A 12438-nucleotide genomic window follows, 5' to 3' on the forward strand; every position below is an offset into this window, starting at 1 on the left:
TGTATGGAACACAGTGACATCCCATCAAAAGTGCTCTTCCTGACTTCTCCAACTCCCCCTTCCCACTCTCTGACCACCATCTTGTCTCCTTTACTCTTTGCTCATCTCCTACACCCCTCCTCATGCCCAAATCTACTATTTCCAGATGCATTTTGTATGCTCTTGATCCTGCTATTGTCACTTCTTTGCTTGAAACTCTCCACTCTCCTCTATCCATCCTGTCCTGTTCCGACCAGGTGGCCTTCTTCTACACCACACCCTCACCACCACTCTTGACTCTGCTGCTTCAGCCTCTTCTGTCTACCTTCGCCACTCTAACCTTGGCACTCCAAATATACTGGTTTCCTTCAAAAATGAACATGTACCGCCAAATGTCATTGGGGGAAATCTCGCTCCTTGGCAGACCTTCATTCAAGTTCATCCTCTCATCCTTGCTATGCAATCCTACTTCAACTCTCTCATCTCTTCACAGTCCTCCAATCCCCACTGCCTTTTTTCCACTTTCAAAACACACCTTTACCACCCTTCCTCCCCTCTCATTATCTCTTACTGCCATTGACTTTGCCTCCTTTACCACTTCCAAAATTGAGCAGACATGAAATCTCCTCCTCCCATCACTCTTATGCCACCCCTATCACTTCACTGTCCTCTCCTTCCAGCCACCACCTCCTGTTCTTCTTCTGCCCCACTACGGGTAACGAAATCCATTGTCTTATATTATCCTCTACACCCTCAAACCTTCCACTGGATCTCATCCCTCTCACCTTCTTCACTCCCTTTCCCCACTGTCTGCTCCCACCTTTTTCAAACTTAAACATGGCCAAAACTGAACTAATTGTCTTTCCTTCATCAAGAGTCTCCTCCCCTCTTGACCTCTCTATCACCATTGACAACACCACTATCTATTTTGTTGCCCAACTCTGCTGCCTGGGTGACTCCACCCTCTCCTTTGCCTCTTATGTTCATTCTCTTTCCGAATCGTCGCTTCTGCTATGCAACAATGCCTGGATCAGACAATTCCTCTAACAGGATGCCACCAAAACTCTTATCCTTTCACTAATCATTTCTCATCTCGACTACAGCAACCTTCTCCTTAGTGGCCTCCTCCGCTCCCACCTCGCTTCTCTTCGATCTATACTTAATGCTGCAGCTAGACTTTTCTTCCTCTCACGCAGCTCCACATTTGCCTCCCCTCTCAGCTAAACCTTACACTGGCTCACCTTCCCTTACAGAATCCTCTTCAAACGCCTCACCATTAAGTACAAGGCCCTAATGAGCACAGGAAGAAGGAGCCCCCATTTGTAAATCCTTCCGGAACATCCTTGATGACGCTTACTCTGCTTATATCTAATACAAACAACTCGTCGCAAATGAAATAAACAGAGCCGCAAGCTCTATTTATAGACTAAGGGGAATTCCCATGATGTCATGGGAAACCCCTTAAACTATAAATAGAGCTTGAGGCTCTGTTATACTCATTAGCGTCGCGTTGCTTGTACGGTGTATAAGCATAGTTAGCATCGTGTCTTTACTGGGTTTATTTTTTTTTTCAAGCATGTTCCGGTTTCGATATACCAAATAGGGGTCCTCTTGACCCAAAGAAAGAAGAGTGCAAGCCAATTGGAATTACAAATGGGGGGTCCTCCTGATCCGAAGATCCAAAGATTGTTTACAAGCATGGACATTTGGAATTACAAATATGGGGGTCTATGTGACCCGAAGATCAGAAGATTTAATTCAAGCATGGACTTTGAATATACAAATATTTTGGATATACAAATATTTTTTGGGGATATCTTCATGGACGTTATTTTGTAATACAAATATTTCTGGACATGGTTTACAAACATTTTTGGATTAGAAGCTGCTGACAAAAGAAGAAGACATTATATTGGTGAACATATAAGGTTTTATTATTTTTAATAAATACCCTCTTTAGGTATTAAAGAGGGTGTTTTATGTATTTATTGGGGTTTTATTATTTTTATTAAAATGTTGTGGTTTAAAATAGGGTTTTATGTTTTTTTAAGATTTTTGTTTTGGAAGTACAGGTCGCAGGCAGGTATGTGTGTCAGACCATGTTGGCACTTGTGGTTCTCCAAGTACCAGCATGACCTGGCTGCCATGGGTATGCTGGTGCTTGTAATTATACAAGCATCAGCATGCCCAGACTGTTTAGGGCAGCCTGGCTGGGACTTGTAGTTCCACAAACAAAAAGGGTGTCTGTTTTTTTTTTTAACACTTTCATCACTGTTATTACCCTACACCCACTGCCTAGGGGTGTAGGAAGACCCCTAGTGCTTTTAGAACTGGGCTGGTTCTTTATAGAAGTGGGGCCTGCCCATTTTTTTTGCGGACCCTACTACCTAGGGAATCCAGCCCAGCGCTGAACAGTCTGGGGTTGGTTTGGGGCCCACACAAATTTTCCCCTGATTTTCACGCAACCAGCAATAGGCTGGCAACGCTAGGGTTAATAGTGTTTGGACAAGGGGACCTCACACATTTTTTTTTTTCTCAAACATTCATCTATTTTTAAACTTCTGACAGCTGCCGAGACCTGCAACTGTATAGCCCTGCAGTGTAACAGTGATTTGTTTGGCAATCTTGCATCTAGGAAGCAGCATGTTGGATATGCAATTTTCACCTTAAAACGTGAGAATTAGCTAAACAAGGGAGAGTTGGCTACACACACGTGTGTTTTAATTCCCAGCTAATCGCTAGAGCATACTTACCTACTTTTGAGACCAGCTGTCCGGGATGGGGTCCGTCGAGGGGGTGTGGTCACGTGAGATGCATGGATTTAAACTGGAGAACAGGTTCCATGTGGACAAATGCCTTCCCATGGGCTGCTCTGTATCCTACTCCTTATTTTAGTGTTTTAGTACATTTATGCGTTTGTGCATGGTCGCGGGCACTGGTCACCATGGAGTTGCCCACTATCTGGATGCTTTTTTTGTTTTTGGGACCTGCGGATACGAGTTGTTCTCCCTGGTTACCCTGTTTTATTCCTTGGGGGTACCTGTAGCACAGGATAAGATTGAGGGTCCTATGACTGTTTTACCTTGGGATTGAGATAGATATGCAGCTGGGGTTATGTCTGTTGTCTGCAGATAAGATTTCAAAATTGCGGGCAATGATCTCCGAACATAGGGAGTCCCCAAAGACACGGTTGAAACATGTCCAGTTCATCCTAGGTCTGTTTCATTTTGCTTGTCAGGTAAAACCCGTGGGTAGGTTATTCTGCTGCAAGTTGGAGTGGGCGACAGCAGGATTCGCCTGTCCTCACTGTATCATAATGTTGTCGTCCGAGATTCAGGATGACCTGCGGGTGTGGGAAGTGTTGCTATGGGACTTTAACAGCGTCAGATTCAGTCGGTTTTGAAGCCTACTTTGCTTGTTACTGGTGCATGTCGCGCTGGAGCAGGGATAAGGTTAGTGCAAGTTGGATGGCTAATCTGTTCCAACTTGAACTGTTCAACATTATGATGGTGGTTGAGATGTGGGCACCTAGGTTCCGGGATAAGCAACTTGTTTTCTGTTGTAATAACTTGGGCGTAGTGCTCGTGATTAGTAAGCAGAGCGCTTCCTCTTCCCCAGTCATCTGCTTACTTTGGTGGCTGGCGTTGTGCTGCCTGTCATACAATATATCCTTTAGTGCCTGGCATGTTCTGGGTGTAGAGAATGGGCATGCTGATGCGTTGTCTAGGGGTAATTGGGTTTACGTCGCTGGCACTTGAGGCAGCTCTCACTGGTTCTCTCTGTCCAGCTTCTGTGTGTCAGATTTTGAATCCGGAGTAAGTTACCTGGCAGAAACTTTCTTGGATCCTGTCATGCTATGCTAGTATCGGTCTAACTGGCGGAAGTGGCTCGCTTACCGGGATGTGGTTCCTAGCGGTAGTGAGATTGGTACAATCTGATGCAGTGCTTTGTGTGGGCTGGCTATACCGCCCAAAGTCCAGGGTGGCGATGTCCATGGGAATGCTGAGTTCCTGTGGGGTGTTTTAACTGTGTTCTTGCTGCCTTACAGTGCATGGAACTCCGCTGAAGTTCAAGGTCACAGGGAACTTGTTTGTGCATTGGGCCGCTTTGTACTGAGCAGCTGTTGATACACCCGTATTCCCATGCCTAGTAGAAGTATATTAGTTAGGGAGATGGGGGGTTGAGATGGGCTAGCTTTAAAGGACTGTCAAGGGAAATAGCAGAGTGTGGGATCCCTCATATTCTTGTTATTCACCTGGGTGGGAATGACTATGGTCATGTCAAATCAGTGGTCTTGACCCTGGCTATCCAGTTCAACCTAGTGTGGGTGTGCACCTCCTGGCCTAATCTGCTTCTATTTTGGTCCAACATAGGGCCCTAACTAGTGTAGAGGTCCTTTCCTGACGGATGGGTAGCTGACCATTCCTGTAGGAATGTTAATTCTTTATTGCCCAATATTTTAGGTCCATAAGGAGTTTTCTTGCTGAGCACCCCTAGAATTAGGCTACAGAACCCCTGCCTCTATAGGCCCAATGGGGTGCATCTCACTGCAGACAGCTAATATATACGCTCTATATAGTTAGAGCGTAATATGTTGATGGTCCTAGGTTCGGGAAGGAAACTTGCATGGCAGGAGAACACTGTACAGGCAATAATTAAGGTTGGCAAAGCGCACACATTGATTCTAGCAAGGTGTTTGGAATCCATTCACTTCAAAGAGTCGGCTTAGGTTCAGTGCAAGAACAGCCCCTTTGGGCTGGCTTGCAGTATGTCACAATTAGCCCAGAAGAGTCAGGTTCCAGAATGACTGGGAATTAGTGTCCCAGTTTAAGGATACACTACAACGGTGAGCTTAAGTAAAATGGCAGATAATATGGCTGTCCAGAGGATGGGACATCCTGATTAGTATTGATCAGTAGCACGGCTGAGTACAATGTTCTCCCTCCACCATATATCAATGCAAGGTTAATTTAAAAAATAGTTAATTGCCAACAAGTTGGTGTGATGTTTATTATTACAAAGCATTAGTGATAAGGTTAAGTTAAAGGTTTATGGTTATGTTATCAACCACTAAGCATTTTAATGAAAATGTTGATACAAATATATGCAAATGCTGAAATTTTAAGGATATTAGTACTTGCATACAATAGTGAGTGTAAAAACACTGTAGCTACGAGTTGTTCTAACTGACGCCTGTTGCAAATGAAGTGCTAGATGATTAAGGACTCTGATAAGCTAAAGTCATTTGACATTCTCTTTCAATTTCTTCATCATATTCAGCACATATAAGTAGCACCTTCAGCACTCCCTGATTAATTGTTTTATTCCTTACAGGCAAGATGCAGCTTTAAGAGCTCAACTAAGATAAGAACTTCAACTCACAAAGACAGCTAAGACATCATGTATGCGAACTGACAGTAAACAATAATAGAGGTCCTTGTTAAAAATACATTGGGACTGATGTTAAGTTGGATGTACACCTGGTTATATAGCATAGAATCCACAAATTTCTAATGTGCATGCCCACAAACCGAGCTGCATGCATATGCTTGTCTGCATATTTTCTCACATTTGAAACTTGCGTTTGGAGAGGTGGGACCAAGGAAGCAAGGGGCAATCTAATGTTGGCCAAGTACAGTATGGGGCAAGTACAGTACGGGCATGTTACTCTACCTTTTTGGATGGACACTGCCAGGGCTATATAGAGCGGAGTGAACATATGGCACTACTGTGTATGACTAAAGTTAAATTCCGCTACCCTAACACATCATTTCCGTAGGGTTAATATGTATGACATATTGGATCATCTATAACCATACTACAGGATACCCCACGATATAGGGATATAGAACAACCACCACGAGTGACCATGTGATCACCATCGGGGAAGCTGAGAAAAGTGTTTTCTGAGGGCTAAACGGAGTGGATAGAACATACAGCTCATGCTGTGAACGACCGCAGTGAACTCCGCCGCCCCACTTTATCATTCTCAGAAGTTTTACCTAGATGTTTCATCGGACCACATACTACTACATCTAAGGATGAGATAGTGTATTCGTATGTCTACAAACAGAAAAGAACACACGCGGTGATCACTGTAAGAGACACATTGTGTCCACTTTTTCAATCTATTATACATTTCCATTTTTTCATTGTTTATTCAATTTTCTGGATTTTTTTATACATTCATCTTTTTCATTTTTAGAGGTTCATCGATTTATTTACTGAGACATTTAAGTCACTAGTGGCAAAACATTATCATAATATCCCATCTCTTTGTTACTCCATTTACATATTCCATTTTGGAATTTTCGTGGATTTTTTAGCAACATGAAGATATCATATACATACTAAGTGTACTGGCCAGACACTATATTATTATTGGTTTTTACGTTATATTATGTTTGTATGTTTTTATTTTATTATACTGATCTACATTATATGTATTACTCTGCATATTAATAAATCATAAAGCATACCATATCTGCCATCTATATGATCATTATCTTTCAGTGTAAGTATATTGTGGCACACCCCATCTGTTTTTTATATGTACGTTGTAATTTTTGCGTCTTTTAAGATTCGCCAGTTTGATGCGAAGGTTCAAGAATACTCACCCTTATGGTTCTGGTAAGATTCATTGTTTGTATTAGTTGTGTTTTGTCATATTGCTTTAAATGTCTGTTCTTGAAGAAAAGTGTGCAATAATATTTAAATTAACTACTGAAGGATTAAGAGTTAACAGTATTTGTGCTGGTAGAAATTCGAGAAAACCTTTATTATTTAGAAAGTGATTCTTTTTGGCTATTGGTTGTATAAAATGAATTGATAAAAAAAATTGTGGGTAAATTGTGGAAAGAAATACCACATGAAGGTTTAGAAGGGGCAATATTTATAGTTTGGTAAAGGTAAAGTAAAGTGATAAGAGAAAGGTTCTGTATATTTGTGATTAGGGTGTCTTTCTGAATCTCAGAAAGGGGATACTCCAATAAGTATGGGAAGGTCATACTCCTATAAGTATAGGAAACTCAGGTACCACTTCAAGTAAGTAAATTATTTCAGCCGGACGGTTTAGACTCCGGGGAGACTTTTAGTCCCAGATAAGTTACGAGAATAAAGGAAGACACAAAATTAATATGTACATAAGAAAGGTCAAATAGAATGTTACCTGCAAGAGTTGTTGGAATATGAAAGAATGTGATGAGATGGATGAGATAATAACTGATTTGCAGTTTGATGATAACCCACAAAGATAAATAACAAGGGGACAAATTGTCCTATTTCTGGAGTAATTCTAGTACAGAAATTTATGTGTGTATTTGCTGTCACTTTTAAGCCACTAAAACAAATTTGGGCGGAAAGTGGGAGAAAATATTCTTACTGACATTCTTTATTTAGTCATTGTACAAACTTCTGAGGTTAATCTGGTATTGTATTGTAACCATTTCACTGAACGCGGTGATTGGGACTTACTACTAAGACAAGGGTAATTTGTTTTGTGTGATATATTGCAATTTATAGGACCCAGATAGACGGTTTAGATATTGTAACTAGCATTATTTGTGTTGTAAATCTGTTATTAAAATGATTTAAAATCAAGCTTTACTGAACAGTCAGTTGCTGTTCACAAGTATAGGAAGAATAGTTTAATTGCTGTTAAAGATCGTAAACCTTTGCATAAGGCAGACTTCTAACAAAACTTTACCTTCCCTGTAACAGATACTTTTGATGTTGAAATTTAAAGTCATATAATCTGTGATATAAGAGAGTGGGCAGGTGGGTTGGGTACTGTGGATGTATGTATATCCTTTTTTAGTTTTTTTGTTTATTTTTCTATCTTACTATGTGTAAGTGAGATATAGAGCATGGAATGTCTTCCACCCCCCCATTCTGTGTAAAAGAAATGGAGAGGGCAGATTCTCTCCCCATTTTGTTCAGTTGGAAAGAGAAGGATTTAATTGACAATATATGTGTGGTTGATAGAAAAGAGTTTTTCGAGTGTGCTTCAATAATTCAAGAGTAATTGAAATATCTCTGTAGTGGTAACAACACATTGAGGCTAATTACTATTAATTGAATGCTGGGACTTGCAGTTCCACAACTGTATGCTGTAACATATCAGCTATTTTTTTTTTTCTTTCTCTTCCTCTTTTAGTAAGAAAGAGAGTGTTTTGTGGATTACTGAAAGAATAATCTTTGTTTTCTGCTTTTCCATTTTTAAATTTGTATGAGTATAATATTACTACATTTCTTGATATTGATTTGAAGGGATTTTTGTTAGTAATTTAACTTGTAATAAAGTGTTAGGATACCAGCTAAGTCATTTAGTAGGTATAAATTATTTATTTTTTAGTAAGTCTGAGTGAAAATGTCATATATCTATGGATAAATATATGCCTGCTGATGTATACACTGTTGGGAGAATGTTAGGTGAACCTTTGTGTGCGATTTAATGTCAGACCCGTAGACCAGTTAAATTGAAACCAAAAGAACCTACTTCTCCACCCGCATACAACAATATGTCGGATGGAGCAGCAGGAGTCTTTCTAGTAGTGACACAAAGCAGAAGGGGAGAACCTCCAGCGCTGGCCAGCCAGCCCCTCCTGCAGTCACTACAACATAGTACAAGCCCTGGAATAAGACAGAATTAATGTCAATAGCAAAATAAATGCCAGATATCAGGAATCAACCCATGGCAGCTTATAGATATATGCAAAGATTACATACTTTCTATTCAGCTGCCCGGATAAATCTGGATGAAGCCATAAGGACAGCAGCAGGAGATTCAGTGGGACAGTCTATTTCACAGATTCAAATAAATGAAGTAGCCGGTCCTGGAGTAGCAGGAAAAAAAAAAACCTGTAGACTCTGGGGACATGTGGCTACAAAGATGTTTAATGCATTGTACACAATTAATAGAACTGGCTCCAGCAGCTGTTGAACAAAAACAAGACACTCTTGCAGTATGTAGATGATTTGCTACTGTGTTGTGACAGTGAGCTTGATTGTGTGGAAGACACAATCTCTCTTTTAAAGTTTTTAGCAAGGCCAGCAAAGATAAGTTACAGCTAGTGCAGACTAAAATACACTTCCTGGGACACTGCATTTCTGAAAGTAAAAAAGCATTTGACAACAGACATAAAAAAAAATACATAACTGGAAGTGAATGGTCACATACCCCACATGAACCTCGTTCCTGCTGCTAGACTAACTAAGTATAAGGCAGCTTTTGCTAACACCCTCCAATGTCACAATCAAAGGGTCTACTACTTTGAACACAGCTATATCATTATCATATCATTATCGCTGAGTTCAAAAGAGAGGAGTACAGTGACAGGCTGGGCATATGATGGAGAGGAAATTTAGATTAAAGCAGAGGTCACAGAAGAAGATGCAGAAACAGAAAATAACCTTTCTTTTTCTTTTTGTGACAGTCATGTCTCGAGTTACTGAATCAGACAGTACTCCCCACATAAGTGATGTTTCTATACCTGAGGCTGCAGCTCTTTGTGGATGGTTCATGGTACTATACAGAAGGCACCCCACACACAGGTTATGCAGTAACCACAGAAACAGACATACTGATATAGGAACCACTACCTGCAACCTGTTCACGCCGGTAATATTAAGAAATTAATGCATACACGGGGTGGGGGGTTTGGGGAAATGGGGGGAGGTGTCCAGCCCGAACAGCCATTAGACTGCCCCCCGGTCCAGTGCGCCCCTGCCGAACTGGCAGCTCTGACGTCAGCCTGTATTCATGCTGAAGGGCAGACAGTCATTATGTACACTGACCCTATATGGAGGAACAGGGACTTCGTAGAATCTGCGGGTAAACCCATAAAGAATGCAGACTACATACAGTCACTTTTACAGCATTACCGCTGCCCAGACAAGTAGCAGTGGTAAAAGTCAAAACACACACTCTTGAAGATAACATGCCGACTAGATGAATCGGCCAATAGACTAAGCAGCAAAGGCAGCAGCTCTAAAGCTCTTACCTACCCCAGTCATGACAGTGAGTATTGAATCATTTAACTTTGAAACATTTAAAACTTTGCAGAGCCAAGTCTCCTGGAAAGAATTGGGAGAGTGAAAAGAATTGGGAGCAACTGAGGACCAAGAGGTGTGGATGGCAGGACATTGCCACTGTCTGCCCTGGTCACTCTATCCCATCATGCCTCAGGTCTTACACGGAAAGGTGCACATATCACTTGATGCCATGGTTAACATGCTAGAGAAAAATTGGATTGCATCTGGCTTTTCCCAGGCAGCTCAGGCCTATGCATTTGGTTGCACTATATGTGCCCTTAATAGCCAAGGTAAAACTGTGCCTGTACCAAAGAGACACACTGTCAAGACCTCCAAAGGCTACAGATAGATTTCATTCAGCTGCCAAAGGTCTATGAGTATGTCTTGATCTGCATAGATATTTTTTTTTTTTAAATTGGCCAAAAGTGTGGGCTTGTAGAACAGCAAACACAAAACTGTAGCAAAGAAACTTCTAACTGAAGTGGTCTGCAGATATGGGGTCCCAGAGATCATCAAGAGTGACAGAGGTACCCACTTTACAGGGGAAATTCTAGGCCACATCCTAGCTGAGGTAAGCATCACACAGGCTTTCCACACACCAACACCGTCCACAGAGTAGTGGGAAAGTTGAAAGGTTAAATGGAACTATCATTAAATCTACAGAAAATGATGGCTAAGACTAATAAAACATGGTCGACGTGTTTACCACTAACTTTGTTTTCTGTAAGGAATACCCCAAATACTAAAACTAAGCTAACTCCCTATGAGATACTGTTTGGAACCCCCACTAGGTTGGGATGTTATTTTCCACAGCAGTTACAGCATAAACATGGTGATCTGACAGATTATATGATAAATCTTTTTTTAAAAAAACTAACTAAAATCCACCATTGGGTTTTTGCTTCAATTCCAGACCCTGGTCAAAACGAGGGAGCACACAGCCTTGAGCCAGGAGGCTGGGTCTGCGTCAGGAAAGGACTTGAGCCAAGGTTTGAAGGCCCTTTTCTAAGTGTTATTGACCACACCTATTTCAGTGAAGGTGGAAGGTCAAGATTCTTGGATACACGCTTCCCACTGCAGGAGAATAAGCAGTCTTTTTGCATTTAAAGATAAGTAATGGTTCTAAAACAGATAAAACAAAAGGAGTCTACTGTTGTTAAAATAATGATTTTGCAATTGCAGGTTTAGTCTGGTCCATTATATTAGACCCCTACACACAAGAAACAGATCCAGATGAGAGGTTAATATATCATTATTGCAGCACAAGAGAGCTACATGCACATTTGCAGGAGACTTGGGATAATAAGTTTGTGAACATGCATTATACATTTGCTGAAGGACTGAGTAATGTTAGCGATTGCTGGATATGCACCCATTCCCCAATATCATCAAAAACCATGCCATACTTAGCTGTGCCAATTTCTTGAGATGCACTAAGATTGCAAGATAATGAAAATTGGAAGGCCCCTACTAGTCTAACAGGTCAAGTGTTTAATAACACCAAGGTATCATTATATGTAGTAGGGTGGACCACATCTCTATGGTGGAAGGCTGAGAGACCAGGAAAAAAATCTCATATAGACAGGTGCAAATATGTACCACACAGTCCCCTAGTAAGAAAAGATATCAGAGTGAATACATCAAATATTGGAATGGGTAAAATTATTCGGTGGTAGCGTTGCGGTCGGCAGTGACATCTTCAAGTTGTGGCGGCTTCTTCATAAATAGTGAGTACTTCCAGTTGCTTGGCACATCAGTCGTCCTGGAGCCTTGTCGGGAAGGAGCCCATCAGTGTGAAAACGCCTGGATAAGTCTTGTCGGAATAATCACCATCATTATTCCGTACCCCACCCAAATTATTAAGGATGTGAATTTGATATATTTTTTAACACCGCCCAAGGTCAACACTAATTCCAATGCAAGACAAAAAGTGAATATTGGGAACAAGAGTTAAATCAAACTACAGTGGGAATTAACTCATGGTATGATGATGATGATGATACAAAAAAAGCATTGGCAGCAATTGCAGGGAGGTGTCCAAGCAGAATTACATCCAAACTACTGTGCTATGCTTCTGATATTGTTAATGGGGGACAGCAGAAGTTACCCGAGGGGTACTATTATGTTTGTGGCCACCAGGCATATAAGTTCTTACCAATAGGTGGCAAGGGAACATGTAGTTTAGCCAGAATAACCCCAGCCACATGGGTTCAGAAAAACATAGATCTCGCATATAGTCCAACTCATTTAAGGGCCAAAAGAACAATAAAAATGAGTAAAGCACATGCACATGACCTAATATACCAACCATGGTATAGTAAGATAGGATTATCTCTATCCATGTTTGGAGGATCATTACAAAATGCCCATAATATGGAAGCCTTCGCAAAATTATTTGATAATGTGGCTGACCAGATACCGGATATA

This window comes from Mixophyes fleayi, chromosome 5, assembly GCF_038048845.1.
Source record: "Mixophyes fleayi isolate aMixFle1 chromosome 5, aMixFle1.hap1, whole genome shotgun sequence".
Taxonomy (NCBI): domain Eukaryota; kingdom Metazoa; phylum Chordata; class Amphibia; order Anura; family Limnodynastidae; genus Mixophyes; species Mixophyes fleayi.